The following is a 19,230-nucleotide window of genomic DNA, read 5'->3' on the forward strand; positions in this document are numbered from 1 at the left end:
AAAGGATTAGAAAAATTTAAAGATGTTAAAAAGTTTGTAAAGTAAAAAATGTTATAGTAAGCCATGTTTAATTTATTGCTGAAGAAATAAAAAGTTTCAATAAAAAAAAAGAAACAAAACAAACAGAAACCTCATCCAAATGTCAGCAACCTCAAAGAATGAAGTTAGATAATCCCACAAAGATGAGAAAGAATTATCACAAAAATGTTTTAAAAAAAAGAAAAAAAAAAGATAGTCATAATGCTAGAATCTGGACCCATGCTTTCAACTTCATTCTTATCAAATAGTTAAAATAAGCAAAAAGTAAGCTGCATTATTAGTATATTGAATACCACTTAACAAGGCATAAAGATTATTAAGTGCAAAAAAAACAAAAAACAAAAAACAAAACACTCAAATAGCCAGAGTGCCCTCTCTCCTCCAAATGACCATATCACTTCTCCAGCAGAGGTTTGGAACTCGGCTGAGGCTGAGAGGGCTGAAGTGACAGAAGTAGACTTCAGAATGTAGATAAAAAAGATCTTCACTGAGCAAAAAAAGCACATTCTAACTCAATGCAAGGAAGCTAAAAATCATGATAAAACATTGCGGGAGCTGAAAAACATAATAGCCAGGATAGAAAAGAACATAACTGACCTGACAGGGCTAAAAAACACAATGCAAGAATTTCATAATGCAATGACAAGTATTACTACCAGAATAGACCAAGCAGAGGAAAGACTCTCACAGCTTGAAGACTGTCTTTCTTAGATAAGACAGGGAGTCAAGAATACAGGAAAAAGAATGAAAATGAATGAATGAAAACTTTACAAAACATGGGAGTATACAGAGACTGAATCTATGATTGATTGGTGTACCTGAAAGAGATGGGAAGAGTGAAACCAATTTGAAAAACATAGTTCAGGATATCTCCCATGAGAACTTCTCCAACCTAACTAGATAAGCCAACATTCAAATTCAGGAAATACAGATAACCCCAGTAAGATACGTCATGAGAAGATCAACCCCAGGACATATAATTGTCAGATTCTCCAAGGTTGAAATGAAAGAAAACATGTTAAGGGCAGCCAGAGAGAAAGGCAAGGTCACCTGCAAAAGGAAGTCCATTAGACTAACAACAGACTTCTCAGTGGAAACTGTACATTCCAGAATAAATTGGGGACCAGTAGTCAACATTCCTAAGAAAAGGAATTCCAGCCCAGAATTGTATGCCTGGCCAAACTAAGCTTCATAAGCAAAGGAGAAAGGAGGTCCTTTTCAGATGAGCAAATGCTAAAGAAATTAGTAACCATTAGACATGCCTTACAAGAGTTCCTGAAGAAAGCACTAAATATAGGAATGAAAAACTGTTACCAGACACTACAAAACACACTGAATTACACAGATCAGTGACACTATAAAGCAATCACATAAACAAGTCTACAAAATAACCAGCTAGCATCATGATGACAGGATCAAATCCACACATACCAATACTAACCTTAAATGTAAATGGGCTAAATGCTACAATTAAAAGACACAGACTGGCAAGCTGGATAAAGAACCAAGACCTATTTGTGTACTCTCTTCAAGAGACCCATCTCACATGCCATAACACACATAACCTCAAACTAAACAGTTGAAGAAAAATTTATTAAGCAAATGGGAAAGGAAAAATTGGAGAATTGTATATAAGTTCATTTTTACACTACTATAAAGGTACTACTTGCGACTGGGTAATTTATAAACAAAAGAGGTTCAATCGACTCACAATTCTGCATGCTGGGGAGGCCTCAGAAAATTTACAATTATGGTGGAAGAAAAATGGTTAGCAAGACATGTTTTATATGGCAGCAGGAGAGAGCACAGGAAAAAAAAAAAAACTGTCACTTTTAAAACAATCATGTCTCATGAGAACTCCCTCACTATCATGAGAACTTCATGGGGGAAACTGTTCCCATGATCCATTCACCTCCCACCAGGTCTCTGCCTCAACACATCAAGAATACAATTCGAGATGAGACTTGAGTGGGGACACAGAGCCAAATCACATTATTCTGCCCCTAACCTCTACCAAATCTCATGTCCTTTTCACATTTCAAAACCAATTATGCCTTCTTGATAGTCCTCCAAAGTCTTAACTTATTCCAGTATTAACTCAAAGTCCAAGTCAAAAGTCTTATCTGAGACAGGGAAATTTCCTTCTGCCTATGAGTCTTCAAAATAAAAAACAAGTTAACTATTTCCAAGTAACTAATGGGGTTACAGGCATTGGGTAAATGTCCCCACTTCAAATGGAAGAAATTGCCCAAAACAAAGGGGTCACATGCCCCATACAAGTCCCAAACACAGCAGGGTTGGCAGTAAATCTTAAAGCTCTGAAATTATCTTATTTGACAACATGTCTCACATCCAGGACATGGTGATACAAGAAGTTGACTCCCAAGGACTTGGGCTGCTTCTCCCTGTGGCTCTGCAGGGTGTAGCCCCTGTGTCTGCTTTCATAGGCTGGTGTTAAGTGCCTGTGACTTTTCTAGGCACACTGTGAAAACTGGTGGTGGATCTTACTTTCTGTGGTCTGGAGGATGGTGGCCTTCTTCTCACAGCTCCATAGGCATTTACCCAGTGAGGACTCTGTTTGGCGGCTCCAACACCATATTTTCTTTCCACACTGACCTAGCAGAGGTTCTCCATGAGGTCTCCAGTCCTCCAGTGGACTTATGCCTGGACATCTATGCATTTCCATACAGTCTCTGAAGTCTAGGTGGGGGTTCCCAAAACTCAACTATTATCTTCTACATACCTGTAGACCCAACAGTACATAGGAATCACCAAGGTTTGGGGCTTACACCCTCTGAAGCAATGGCCCAAGCTACACGTTGGCCCCTTTTAGCCATGGCTGGGTCTGGAACAGCTAGGAAACAGGGCACCAAGTTCCAACGCTGAACAGAGAAGCTAGGCCCTGGGCCTGGGCTATGAAACTATTTTTCTCTCCTAGGCCTGCAGGCCGGTGATTGGAGGCCTGCCATGAAGGCCTCTGACAGGCCCTGGAGATATTTTTTCCTATTGTCTTTTCAATTAACATTCAGCTGCTCATTACTTATGCAAATTTCTGCAGCTATCTTGAATTTCTCCAAAGTAGACAGATTTTTCTTTTCTACTACATGACCAGGCTGCAAATTTTTCAAACCTTTATGTTCTGCTTTCATTTTAAACATAAATTTAAATCCCAAATAATCTCTTTGTAAACAGATGTTACTATGCCTTCAGAAAAGCCAAATCACCTCTTGAATGCTTTGTTGCTTAGAAATTTCTTTTTCAAGATACCCTAAATCTTCTCTTTCAAGCTGAAATTTCCACAGAACTCTAGGGCAGGGGCAAAAGGCCAGCAGTCTCTTCGCTAAAACATAGCAGAGTGACCTTTGCTCCAATTCCCAAGAAGTTCTTCATGTCCATCTGAGAGTACCTAAGCCTGGACTTCATTGTCTATATCACTATCAGCATTTTGGTCAAAACCATTTAACAAGTCTCTAGGAAGTTTCAAACTTGCTGACATCTTTCTATCTTCTTCTGAGCCATCAAAACTGTTTCAACCTCTGACTGTTACCCAGTTCCAAAGTTGTGTCCACATTTTCAGGTTATCTTTATAGGAATACCCTACTACCTTGGTACCAATTACCTGTATTAGTCCATTTCACACTGCTATAAAAATACCACTTGAGACTGGGTAATTTACAAACAAAAGAGGTTTGATTAACAGTTTCGCATAGCTAAGGAGGCCTTCAGAAACTTAACAATCATGGCAAAAGGTGAAGAGAAGCAAGGCACACGTCAAGGAACACAGCAGCAGCAGGAGAGAGAGAGAAAGAGTGCAGAAAGAAAAAACCTGTCACTCTTAAAACCGTTATATTTTGTCAGAACTCCTTTACCATCATGAGAACAGCATGGGGCAAACCATCCACTGAATCCAATCATCTCCCATCAGGTCTTTTCCTAGATACATGGGGGATACAATTTGAGATGAGATTTGGGGTGGACAGAAACCCAAACCATATCATGTTGCAGTCCTAGTTTCTAACAAAACAAACTTTAATCCAACAAAGATCAAAAAAGACAAAAAGGGCATTACATAATGGTAAAGGGTTCAATTCAACAAGAAGATCTAACCATCCTAAATATACATGCACCCAACACAGGAGCACCCAGATTCTTAAAGCAAGTTCTTGTAGACCTTAAAAGAGAATTAGACTCCCTCACAATAATAGTGGGAGGCTTTGAAACTCCACTGACAATATTAGACAGATAATTGAGAAAGAAAATCAATAAAGATCTTCAGGACCAGAACTCGACTCTGGATCAAATGGACCTGACAGATATCTACAGAACTCTACACCAAAGCAATAGAATATACAGTCTTGTCATTGCCAAATACACTTACTGTAAAATCAATCACATGATCAGAAATGAAACAATCCTCAGCAAATGCAAAAGAACTGAAATTATAACAGTCTCCCACACCACAGCACAGTCAAATTAGAACTCAAGACTAAGGAATTCTCTCAAAATCTTACAATTACATGGAAATTGAACAGCCTATTCCTGAATGACTTTTGAGTAAATAATAAAATTAAGACAGAAACCAAGAAGTTTGCTGAAATGATTGAGAACAAAGATAACATACCAGAATCTCTGGTACACATCTAAGGCAGTGTTAAGAGTGAAATTTATAGAACTAAATGCTCACATCAAAAAACTAGAAATATCTCAATTAACAAACTAACATTACAACTAAAAGAACTAGAGAACCAAGATGAAATGAACTTCAAAGGTAGCTGAAGACAATAAACAACCAATATCTGAGCTGAAGTGAAGGAGACTGAGACAGAACACAATTTAACAAGATCAACAGAACCAGGAGTTTGTTTTTGTTTTTGTTTCTTTTTTGAAATGCCTAAGATAGACTGCTATATAGACTAATAATAAAAGAGAGAATAAATACAATTAGAAACAACAAAGTGGATATTACCACTGAATCCACAGAAATACAAATAACCATCAGAGAATATTATGAACACCTCTATGCACATAAACTAGAAAATCTAAAATAAGTAAATAAATTCCTAGAAACATAAACCATCTCAAAATTGAACCAGTGAGAAATTGAATGCCTGAACAGATCAATGAAGAGTTCTGAAGTTGAGGCAGTAACAAATAGTCTTGCAACCAAAAAGAGACCAGGACCAGGTGTATTCACAGCTGAATTATATCAGATGCACAAAGAAGAACTGGTGCCATTCCTACTGAAACTATTCTAAAAAATTGAAAAGAAGAGACTTCTCCCTAAATCATTCTATGAGGCCAGCAGCATTCTAACACAAAAGTCTGGCATGGATACAACAACAAAAAAGAAAACTTTAGGCCAATATTCTTGATGAACATCAGTGCAAAAGTCCTCAACAAAATACTGGAGATCCGAATCCAGCAGCACATCAAAAACTTATCTACCATGTTCAAGAAGGCTTCACTCCAGGAATGCAAAGTTGGTTCAACATATACAAATTAATAAATGTGATTCACACAAACAGAACTACAGACAAAAATCATGCAATTATCACAATAGATGTAGGAAAGGCTTTTGATGAAATTCCACATTCCCTCATGTTAAAAACTCTCAATACACTAAGTGTTGAAGGAACATAACTCAAAATAATAAGAGCTGTCTATGACAATACACTAAGTATTGAAAGAGCATAACTCAAAATAATAAGAGCTGTCTATGACAAACCCACAGCTGACATCACACTGAATGGGCAAAAGCTGGAAGCATTTTTTTTTTTTTTTTTTTTTGGAAACCAGCACTAGACAATGATGTTCTCTCTTACCATTACTATTCAACATAGTATTGGAAGTTCAGGCCCGAGCAATCAAGCAACGGAGAGAAATAAACAGCATTCAAATAGAAAGAGAGTAAGTCAAAATATTCCTGTTTGAAGATGGCATGATCCTGTATCTAGAAAACTTCATCATCTCAGCTCAAAGATTTCTTAAGATGATAAGGAACTTCCACAAAGTCTTGAGATACAAAATCAATGTGCAAAACAGCTAACATTTCTGCACACAAACAACAGTCGAGCCGAGATACAAATCATGAAGGAACTCCCATTCACAATTGTCACAAAAAGAATAAAATATCTAGGAATACAGCTAACAAACGAAGTGAAATATCTCGGCAAGGAGAACAACAAACCACTGCTCAAAGAAATCAGAGATGACATAAACAAATGAAAAAAATCATTCCATGCTCATGAATAGGAAGAATCAATATAAATACAATGGCCACACTGCCCGAAGTAATCTGTAGATTAAATGCTATTCCCATTAAATTACCAGTGTCATTCTTCACAGAATTAGAAGAAAAACTATTTTAGAACTCATTTGGAAGCAAAAACAAACCTGAATAGCCAAGGCAAGAAGAATAAGTCTGGAGGTATTATTCTACCAGACTTCATTATTCTACCAGGCTACAGTAACCAACACAACATGATACTGGTACAAAACCAGACACATATACGAAAGGAACAAAATAGAGAACGCAAAAATAAGGTTGCACACTTACAACTATCTGATCTTCAACAAACCTGACAAATACAAACAAGGGGTAACAATTCACTGTTCAATAAATGGTGCTGAGATAACTGTCTAGCCATATGCAGAAGATTGAAGCTGGAGCCCTTCCTTACACCATGTGCAAAAATCAACTCAAGATGGATTAAGGACTTAAATGTAAAACCCACAACTTTAAAAATCCTGGAAGACAACCTGGGCAATACCATCCTGGACGTTGGTACAGGCAAAGATTTCACGATGAAGATGACAAAAGCAATTGCAACAGAAGCAAAAATTGACAAATGAGATCTAATTAAACTAAAGAGTTTCTGTACACCAAAAGACATGAACAAGAGAGTAAACCAACAGCCTACAGAATGGGAGAAAAATTTTGCAAAATATGAATCTGAGAAAAAGCTAATATTTAATATCTATAAGGAACTTAACAAATTTACAAGAAAACAACTCCCTTAAAAGTAGGTAAAAGACATGAACAGACACTTCTCAAAAAAGATGTATGTGCAGCCAACAATCATATGAAAAAAAAAAAACAGCTCAACATCACTGATCATTAGAGAAATGCAGATCAAAAGCACAATGATTTATGATCTCACAACAGTAAGAATGGTTAAAAAGAGAAAAAATAACAGATGCTGGTGAGGTTGTGGAGAAAAAGGAACGCTAATACACTGTTGGTGGCAGTGTAAATTAATTCAACCACTATGGAAGACAGTGTAGCAAATCCTCAAGTCCTAAAGACAGAAATACCATTTGACTCAGCAGTCCCATTACTGAGCATATATCCAAGGGAATATAAATCATTTTATTATGAAGACACATAAGCACATATGTTTATTGTAGCACTATTCACAATAGCCAAGACATGGAATCAACCAAACTGCCCATCGATAATAGACTGGATTAAAAATTGTGTTACATATACACTTTGGAGTACTATACAGCCTTAAAAAGAACAAGATCATGTCCTTTGTAGGGACATAGATAGAGCTGGAAGCCATTATCCTTAGCAAATTAATGCAGAAACAGAAAACCAAGTACAACATGTACTCACTCATAAGTGGGGGCTAAATGATGAGAACACATGGATATACAGAGAAGCAAAACACACACCGGGGACTACTGGAGGTTGGAGGGTGGAAGGTGGAAGGAGGGAGAGGATTAGAAAAAATAACTAATGAATACTAGGCTTAATACCTGGGTGAGGGAACAATCTGTACAACAAACCTCCATGACACAAGTTTATCTATGTAACAAATCTGCACATGCTCCCCTGAATTTAAAATATACATGAAAAAAATTATCTGATTGATTAACACATTATCAAGAGAAGACAAAAATATGAAAAATAAAATTATTTGTTTATAGATTGGTGCAAAAGTAATTGTGGTTTTGGACTATGAATTTTAAATTATTATAACTAGGCTCAAACACATCTTTATTAATTGAAATAGGAACCATTGCAATCACATATTTTTCCAATGGGAAAAGAAGTTTGTTTATTCTGTAGCATGAAAATCCATGTTTCAGAATTCAAGTAACTCTTAAAAAGCATTTTCTGCATCCTGGTGGTTGTGGAAGCATTTTCCCTGTAAAAAGTTGTCGAGATGCTTGAAGAAGTGATAGTCGGTTGGTGAGAGGTCAGGTGAATACGGCAGGTGAGGCATATTCTGGGCCCTTTCTGTTGAACAATGCCAGCTGCGGGTGTTTCAGTTTTTGGTGCATCTCACTGATTCGCTGAGCATACTTCTCAGAAACCATTAATTCTCAGATGTAACTGGGATTCAGATAGCTGTAGTGGATCAAACCTGCAGCAGACCACCAAACAGTGAGCACAACCTTTTTATGGTGCAAGTTTGGCTTCAGGAAGTGCTTTAGAGCTTCTGCTCTGTCCAACCACTGAGCTGGTTGTCACGGTAGCATGTCACATTCCAGTTGAGAAACGGTTTGTTGTTGTTGCATAGAATGAGAGAAGACGACACTTCAAAATGGCCGTCTTTTTTTATTTTTCTCACTCAGTTCAGGAGGCACTCATTTATCAAGCTTTTTCACCTTTCTGATTTGCTTCAAATGCTAAACGACCATAGAATGGTTGACACTGAGTTCTTCAGCAACTTCTTGTGTAGTTCTAAGAGGATCAGCTTCAGTGATTGCATTCAATTGTTCCTTAATTGTCGGCCACTACATTTTTCATCTTCAAGACTCTAGTCTTCCTTGCAAAACTTCTTGAACCACCACTGCACTGTATGTTTATTGGCAATTCCTGGGCCAAATGTGTTGTTGATGTTGTGAGTTGTCTCCACTGCTGTACAACCCATTTTGTACTCAAATAAGAAAATCGCTCAAATTTGCTTTTTGTATAACATCATGTCCATAGTCTAAAATAAATATAAGATAAACAGAAAGTAATATATCAATAGCCAAAAAAATAAAGTGAGAAACACATATTAAAATGATGTATAACATAACCACATTTACTTAAGAACGTATTCCAATATCAAATGGCAAATTCCAAGAATGGCAAAAACCTCAATTACTTTTTATGTTTTGTTTTGTTTTCTCCTGTGTAAGAAGAACAAAGCTGGAGTCATCATGCTACCCAACTTCATACTATAATACAGGGCTACCGTAACCAAAACAGCAGTAAATGATACATAGCATAACCATATTAAAATGATGTATAACATAACCACATTTAAGAATGTATGCTAATATCAAATGGCAAATTTCAACAATTTCATAAGAACTGCAATTACGTTTGTACCAACCTCATGTATCTATGCACTAGACTTCCTGTATGTAGAGACGTAGTTGTTTGCTGTTTTCCTATGTATTAACAAAAGATACGTCACATTACCTCTTTCACTTTTACTCACAATGAGGACATATTAAATAAAATAAGTATTCCTTATGCTAAGCAAATGTTACAGTATAAATTATTACTAGAATTAGAAAATTTTTAAAAATCAAAACATATATATGTTCCTGTATGTCTGATTTATGTTCTGGTCAGCTTATGTGGTGTTATACTAAATAATATGATGCAACATCTCAAAATTTTTCTCATCAAATAGTCATTAGAGTATTATTTGGGTAAGTTGACTTTTTCTACATTTTAGCAAAATCCAGGCATAGATTTGCTATTTGGAGGCCTGATCAATACTGTGCTAACTGCTTCGTTAATCCTTTCTTACTTCTGTTCTCTCTCATATTTCCAGAAAATTGTTCACAGTTGTTACCTCATAGCAGATAATTGATTTTCTAAAGTAATAACTTTAGAAGCTTATCACTGATTTTTTTCCTTTCCTTCCACTGCAGGACCCAATCAAGTTTTGACACATAACATTCATTTCTGATGATCCAAAAATGGATCATTCTGTAGTCTAACTTAGTGAACAAAGACACACACATACAAAAGAAGTAAAAAGCCTTGGCCACCACAGATTCCACATATACGGTTTGCAACATTTGGCACTATGAATTGAAGCAATTACTAAACACAGAAACCCTCTGTAGAAATTTAAATAGTTTCCTTGTATGTTTAACAACATGGAACATGATAAAAATGTATGCAGATACCAAATATACTCACAGTTAGAGACAAAATACAAAAAACTGAAGTTTGTTGGTTCTGACATAAAGATTTCCAAAGTTTAAAATTCTAGCTATTGTTTAGGAGTCTAAATTTTACCTTTATTTGTGACTTGAAATTCACATGTGGAAAACGACAACTGATTTTGAATTCTTTCCATATAGTATAAAGAGCATGCTATTGATTGGCTTGTTTCATTCATGTCTAATTTCTAATGAGATTTTGCAAATTAGCTCTTTAAGAATTATGAGCTTCATTGCACTTACATATTTTATTTTATTTTATAAACTAATATTCCTTACATTACTTACTCTACATTGAAATAATTACAATTGCAACTTATGGGTATAACAGTTCTCAGTTATTTGACATTTAAAAAAATACCAATTCTGTCATTGGTAGGATAATTCAAATTATGTTTAAAAGAAGAGGGCTTGAAAAGTCTAAATTCTACACATAATTTATTTGCTCAATCTTTGTCCTCATACAGCCCAGAGACTTGGAAGGTACATTTGGACTTAAGGATATAGGAAGAAAAGTGAAAAACAACGTTTCCTAGTTTTATTTAAGACCACTAAAACTTAGTTCTTTTTTCACCTTTAGTTAGTGGCACAGAGACCTTCTCAATTAGTAGCTATCAGGTACCTGGTTGTTCAACCAGTGTGACAAAAGAAGGAAATTTACCGTGGGGCCCTACTAAGACAACACAAGGGGATAAGAGTTAAAAAGTCTCAATATATAGAGGTTACTGTTTTCTGTGATGTAAATCATCCCACCATGGGCAATTTCAAGGTACCATAAGTTTCACAGCTGCTTGAAAAATTCTTGAAAATGTATCAATCAGGTATTATGAGCCAGGTAAAGCCAATTCCAACACACCATTATATAGGGAATCACACATTGTCAGCATCCTTTAAAATGTATGCTTTAATCACATGTTTTATTGTAATATAAACCTTATATGTTAACAATTTAATTCTCCACAGAATTTTGTGGTGTCTACATACACGCACACACAAACACACACATGAACAAAGGTTGCTCTGATTGATTCTCCAGCAATATTGCTAAACCAGTGTCATCTAGAGTCTCCTTGAATCCTCTTTCTCTATCCTAAGCAAAGATCAAATATGTAATAACGATCTTTACTAGTCCTTCATCAAGCTATTGGCAAATTAATAAAGATATATTTCCTGATTTGTTTTTCTTGATCCTATGTGTGTATTAGATTGCTTATTAGCAGCATTTATGTTTCTAATAATCCTTTTTATAGATTAAATAATTAGTAATCATTAATGAAGCAGTATTACATGTTTTAATATATTTATGAGGTTGAGTACATTAGTGATTATACATGTTATCCATCATTGATCCATATTATAATTAAATCCTTAACGAAAACCATCTGGATACATCTTAAAGATACATTTGGCATTTCTCAATTAATTTCAATTCTAGCATTTTATTTTATGTGAATAGATAACTGTTCTTTTATTGAAGATGTAGTCATTAGCCATTTTCAGAGATGCTTAAATCACAGTAATTTGAGCTTTGAAGGTATTCATATTCTTGACTAGGAAATCACAGGTGCAAGAAACTCAGTTTGTTTCCCAATACACATGTGGATCTCCCTGGCATCAACATTCAGAGAAAAACTGAAAGAATAGCTGTCTAATCCAATAAGAACTTTAAAAAATGGTAGAGCCCTCTTTCAGTCCACACCACAACACTGTCACCTCTGATTCTCCACATGGGGGGTATGGATGCATATATAAATCTTCCCTTCTGTCTCAAGTTACACTTTCAAGTAGAATTAATGAAGTGATGTTAACATTTAGTGGTTCCAGAAGTGAAAGAAATAATAGGTAAAATTTAACTTTTAAAATACACTTTCACACATTTATACTGTAAACAATATAATTGCAGTCAGTTGATCTTTGAAGAACTTAGTAGCTAAATTGCAACAATCCTTTATCTGTTTCAGACATTGAAATTAGACAGGTTGCTATTTCCTGATTTTAATTTTCTGACTAGGCTTTCTTTAATCTGCCAATCTTTAAAAATTAGTGAAAAGAAGAATTATTCCACTTTCAATGTTGTGTATCCCTTTTATTTCAGTTCACCAACATTTATAATTCTTCTTTCACCACTTGTATCTATCTAAAACTACAGGTAAGCTATCCTCTGTTTCTCTGGGACTGACACTGTAATTATTCCCTAAGAAATAAGTGAATAGACTTCTGGTTTTGGTTTCAGCATGTAAAAATCTTAGAAGTTGTTCCTCCTGTACTTAAAATAAGAGAAAGATGGAATAACTAAAAACTAGTGATATTTTTGAACCCCTCACAAAACTGAGGTTTTAGGACAAACTGATTCCACAAAACATTGGATAGTCAATTTTTTAATCTCTTAATATCCAAAGGGATTAAAAAATTACAAGGCATTCCAAAAAGCAAAGAACAAAAAGACAAAGTTTCAAGAGACAAAGTAGTCATTAGAGCCCGACTACGATATGACTCAGATACTGGAATTATCAGGCAAGTAATTTAAAATGTCTATAAACAATATGTTCAAAACCCTGTTTAAAAAAAAAAAAATAACCCATGAGGCCTAGGTTGCACAAATCTTGTAGATTCCCAAAAAGAGCCTCTCTTTATGACTGGCTCTTAACGGGCTTCTGGCTCTGTGTAACTTGGAATATTATATATAATATATATATAATATGATACATATGTGTGTGTGTGTATATATATAAATACATATATGTATTTCTGATCAGAATATTTTTGTATGCCTGAGGTCTTGGGCCAGGCTGTATCAATTTGATAAGACAGCTTATATCAACAATGTAATCTATGGTTCTGGAAGTTTGGACTCTGAGAAGCTGAGATCAGTTACACAGGTACCGAATACCCAAGTTATTTACCAGCAATAAAAACTCTGAATGCCAAAACAGGAGTAAGCTCTCTGGTTAGCAATACTTCCTATGTGTTGCTACACATGATTACACAAGAATTAAGCAAGTCTGTGTAACTCTACTTGAAGCGGGCATCTGCAAGCTTGTGCCTGGTTTCTTCTGTACTTTTCCCGATGTGCCCTTCCCTTTTGCTAATTTTATTTTACATTCTTTCATTGTATGGGATGAAAAACGTTTTGAATCAACTTGACTGTGCCATGGGGGGCACAGATTAAACATTCGGAGTATGTCTATGAGGCAAGGTTGTTCCTGGATTACAGTAACATTTGTATGGGTGGACTGAAAAAAGTATATGTCCCTCACCAGTGTGGGTGGGCACCATCCAATTCATTGAGAGTCTGAATAGAACAAAGAGGCAGAATAAGGAAGAATTTGCCCCTTTTGTTTTCTGTTTGCCTGCTTGAGCTGAGAAATTAGTCTTCCTCTGCTCGTGAACTGAATTGGGATTTTTACTATTGAGTCCTCCTGGTTCCTAAAAAAACCAAGGCCTTCAAATTTAGACCAAAATTATGGCACCAGCTTTCCTGGTGCAGCTGCAGATAGCAGATTATGAGATCTCTCACCCTGCATGATTGCATGAGCCAATTCCTCATAAATAAATATATGTATTTATTATCATATATATCATAAATATATTTATATTTATATATTAATATATAATACATATACAATACATATATCCTATTAAGTATGTTTGTTTCTCTGGAGAACCCTGGTTAATACACTATAATAAAAAGTAACCATGGATGTAAGAGTTTTTCTAGGTCCTGTGAGTACTTCTAGTAAATCACCAATTTGGAGATGGTCTTAGGAATTCTGATACAGATTGTAATGGAAAAAGGTAGACAACATGAAAAACCAAATGGGCAATATCAGCCTAGAGATGAAAACTATGAGAGAAGATCAAAATAATTTCTACAAATAAAAATAAGGTAGCAAATCAAGGTTGTCTTTGACAGGTCCATCAGAGGACCTGACACAAATGAGAAAAGAATCTGGGAACTTGTATATAGGCCAATAAAAACTTTCCAAACAGAAACACAAGGACAAAAGAAAAAAAAAAAGAACTCAAATATTGAAAAATACATCCAAGATATTTGGGACAATATAACAAGGTTTGAAATTTTTATAATCAGGACAACAGAAGTAGAAGAAAGAGAAAAGTATCTGAAGGAATGAATGAACAGAGTGCAAATGAGCTTTCAAAGGTGGAACAGACATGAAATGTTCCTACTTCTTAAAGTTTGGAAGTAATATTTAAAAAAAAAAAAACAATAAGCTAGTACTAATCCCTTCATTTCTAGAAGAGTGTAAAGGACATGTATATAACTGAGTATAACTACCTTCACATGTGCTTGCATATATGAAACTAACTTTAACATGAAAAAATGTGTTTTCTTAAGGCTTAGAGACTCTCTTTCATATGTTCCCATAGATAACAACTTTCATGCAAATTATCCTACAATTTGAAAATGTAGTAAATTTAATTTACATTAATATTAGGACATAGGCTGACATGGAAATACAGAAACAAACAAACACAAAACCAACCAACCAAACAAACAAAAAACCCAGAGACTAAGTTTTTGACAACTTAACATGGTGTCTTGATTCTAAGACCTATAACTTAAATTTTTTACCTCATTAGTACTCAGTTCAGACTTCACAGATTGTCTTAAAAATTCAAAAATATTAGAGAAGATAAATAGTGAAATATCTTTCTAAGCCACAGTTTAAATAAAATAAAAGTTTTGGGGTTTAGGAGCCTACTTCCAGTTGTACGATTTGCAAGTAATTTCTCTTACCCATAAATGTGTAGATAAATTTTAGGCGTGAGTATAATGATATACTGTGCTTGAGCTGTTTCATATGGGAATTTGGTGACACAGCTAAAATGTGATAGATATTGGTAAACTGTTTCAAACAAAAATCTACTTCTCAAATAATATTGTTTCATTATAGATTAGTTCAATGGGACTCAAACATCACAATTTAAAAACAGTAGCACAACCTTGGTGTTAAATAACCTTTCTTTAGTAAAAGTACTATATTTTAAGTCCAAATACAACTTGTATGTCACTAAAAAAACCAATATGACAATCCTTCTTTCTAGTATTTTGATACTATATTACTTGGATAGATAAAATTTCTTCATAATCCTAAACTCTAATGAAATTGATTTTTAGGCGAATGTACTGGCTGAGTATGAGTAAATAGTAGGCATAGAAAGATGACTTGTTAGAAACAGCCAGGAAGAAAATATATTCATAAGAGAGAATAATGGCATGTATAGAGCAGAAAAGAGAATATGGAAAAGGGTAAAGTTTTAATAAATATTGACCTATTAAGCATGGAAGGTATAATTAAATATATTTTACACTTTTGAAAAGGTATCAATGCAGTGTAAAGCATGAAAGGCCTACAATAACTTTCTAGACACTACATTCTACACTATAGTGTGGAAGCACTAGTAATACAGACTGAGAACAGTTTTGGTTTAATCTGAACAGCTAAAAAAATCATTAGGAGTTTAATAGATTAGTACTCAAATTCAATGAGTATCTGTGTGTACATGCATGTTATTCTAATATCTAAGAGTGTGTGTGTGTGTGTGTGTGTGTGTGTGTGTGTGTGTGTATGTGTGTGTGTGTATGTGTGTGTGCAAAGGTGTACAGAACTTTTAAAATAATATAAACACTTATAAATATAGGGTTCTATATATAATATATATATGTTTTGTCTTGCTTTTTCATTTGACACTATAATATTTTACTTCATAAAATTATTTTAAAACTTCATTTTCCAAACCCCCCTTTTTATAGTCCATCATATAGATATATACTACTATATTTAACCATTTCTTCCTTTGAAATATTTACTTTATTTTTCCTTATATTTTGTTAATTACTATGTAACAAACATCATTGCATACACTGATAAAACATAAATTTTCCTTCCTCTTAGGAGGGAAACTCCTAGAAATGAAAATAGCGGGTCCAGTGTATAACTTTTGTGAAGACTCATCATAGGAAAGTTGCTTTCCAAATGCATTGCTATTTTATGGGATGGTGTTTTAACAGAAATGATCTGTGCTTCAAAGAAAAAACATAGTGCAATGTTTTCTAAAATAGTAGATTCTGGTGCCAGATAAAGGTAATGTCATGTGGGAACGTCAGTGATTCTTTCCAGTCCATCTTGCATGTGCATAAAGGCAGGAGAATTACAGAGCCTGCTGTTTGGATAGCAAGACAAGATAATAATTCTCCCCATTTTAGCCAATTCTGAGGTCTTGAGTTTCCTGCATAAAACGTTCCTTGACTTTTACACACATCATTACAAATGTGCATTGTATCACTTCTTGATGTCTTGTAGTGATTATAGTTCATGAATTTTATCCGTTTTTTCTATGTATTATGCATATTTTCAGTTAACTCCTGGTAAATGCTGGTGGAATGTGAATTTCTTTCTGAATATTATAAGAGAATAATTTCACCTGTTTAAAAGAATGCAAAAGAAATTTACTTTTTGAAAATTGAATATCTATGCATACCAGATATATATCATAGTCTCACAAATTCCACATTAAAAGGAGGTTTTTGAATATTCCAATTATCCTTCAGTTTATTTATTTATAATATCTAGTCTTAAAGAGAATTTGGCAAGTTAAAGTTTCTGCAAACAAAAGCAAATAGCTTGACTGAAAAATGGCAAAGGACATGGACACTTCTCAAGAGAAGACATACAAGTGACCAAAAAAAAAAAAAAAAGAAAGCATTCTCAGCATTACTAATCATCAAAGAAATGCAAACCAAAACCACAATGAGATACACCTTACACCAGTCAGAATGACTTTTAAAAAGTCAAAGAAAAACAAAATGTTGCTGAGGCTGCAGAGAAAAGGGAATGCTTATACATTGTTTGTGGTAATGTAAACAAGTTCATCCATTATGGAAAACAGTCTGAAAATTTCTCAATAAACTTTAAATAGAGCTACCATTCAACCTAGTAATCCCATTGCTGGGTATATACCCAAAGGAAAATAAATCATTTCCCAAAAAGACACATGCACTCGTGTTCATTGCAATGCTATTCACAATAGCAAAAACATGGAATTAAGCCAGGTTCTCATCAATGGTAGGCAGGATAAAGAAAATGTAGTACCTATATACCATGGGATACTATACAGCAATAAAAAGAATAAAACCATGACTTTTGTGGAGACATGGATGAAATTGGAGGCAATAATTCTAAGTGAAGTAATACAGGAACAGAAAATCAAACACTGCTTGTTCTTACTTATAAGTGGGAGCTAAATATTGAATACTCATGGACTTAAAGATGGAAACATTAAACACTGTGGACTATCACAGTGGGGAGGGAGAGAAGAAAAGGGAGTGTGCATTGAAAAACTACCTAACAGGTACTATGCTTACAACCTGAGTGATGGAATCTGTTCCCCAAACCTCAGCATCATGCAGTGTACTCATATGACAAACCTGCATATGTATCCCCTGTATCTAAGAGAAAAGTTGAAATTGAAATTAAAAAAGTAAAATTGTAAAAAAAAAAAAAAAAGAAAAGAGAAGAAAAAAGAAAAATGAAATGATGGGTAGTGATTATTCCTTATGGGAGAAAAAAAAAAAAAAAAACTTCCACCAACATTGTATACTTGCACTATACGTAGACAGAAGTGTCACCAGACACATGCTTTATTCAAGTTATTTATTTTATTGAGTGCTGAAGTATTTATTTGAATGTATCCTCTCTTGTTGGATTACATGCAACTGGAATAATCAAAAAGAGATCATTGTATCCAAATTTCTATTATCTTTGTTCTTGCTTTACTGTTATTCAATAAATTATCCAAATTACAGCCAGAATAATTGTTTAAAAATTGTGTTTGATCGCATGATGTGTTTTATTAAAACCCTTACATGACTTTCCAAAGCACTAAGAGAAGGAAAAATGTTAATATTGCTTACAATACCTGAGCAATGAGACTCTTTCTATTGTTCATGCCTCTTTTCTCATTGTCACGTACTTTTTTTAACCCTACCCACACAACCCACTATACCAGCATACTATTGCTTATCCAGACACATATTCGTTACATTTAATTTCTAATTTCTTCAAGTTATTTGTTTATAGTGCAGTTTTCTGGTAAATAATTCATGCCAATAGTCCTTAACACTTTATCTTCATTTGGCTACATTCTACTCAAATTTTGGTGTTTACCATAGATATCAGTTTTGCTGGGAAGAATATACGCTGATTTTACAAATCTGGAGTGAAACCCTTTCTATTAGGGCAAAAGTATTTATATTCTGTCGTAATATTGATCACATTATATTGAAATTGCATGTTACAGTGCATAAGCCATTAGACTGTAAATTCTATTATTGCCACAGACAGCATCTGCAACAATTCACTACTTCACCCCATGTCCTAATGCTGTTTGGCATTATTAGGAGTCTACAAATATTTGCTTAATGAACAAACAAATTAGAGAAGGCATAGTTTAGCTTCTTTAATTTGGAAATTCATGAGAATAAATTGTTGAAATTGTCAAATACAGAACATGATATGAGAAAAATTATTTTTCTATATAGTTCACATTGGCATAAAATGTAAGAAGTGGAATTCTGGCATAAATGATCTTTTATTCTTTCTTACTGGGGAAACAAAATCCTTAGTCACTTTGTGCAAACAGAATTGAATCTGTTCTTCTCAATTCACATTCTTTTTTCTGCTTTTATTTTCCAAATCTGCTCTTTGGAAAAGCAGATTTCCAAACTTTTTCTGCTTTTTATTTCCAAAACTGATTCTCTTATGTTTGTCCCAACTGATTATTGATGTCTCTGTATGCACACAGGTTTCTTGTATTTGGGCACTACCAGATTGTGACTTGAGATAAAAATTGACATCAAAGTTGAGCAGAAATGTGGAGACTGTGCCTTTTACTGGCTAAAGGCTGTTTTTATTTACTCACTTTTACCTGGTATTGCTTTGGCAATGCTATTATTTGTGTAGCTATTTTAAGAGAATGTTTTTCAATAGT

Source organism: Rhinopithecus bieti, unplaced genomic scaffold (assembly GCF_001698545.2).
Source record: "Rhinopithecus bieti isolate Rb0 unplaced genomic scaffold, ASM169854v2 scaffold_30918, whole genome shotgun sequence".
Classification (NCBI taxonomy): domain Eukaryota; kingdom Metazoa; phylum Chordata; class Mammalia; order Primates; family Cercopithecidae; genus Rhinopithecus; species Rhinopithecus bieti.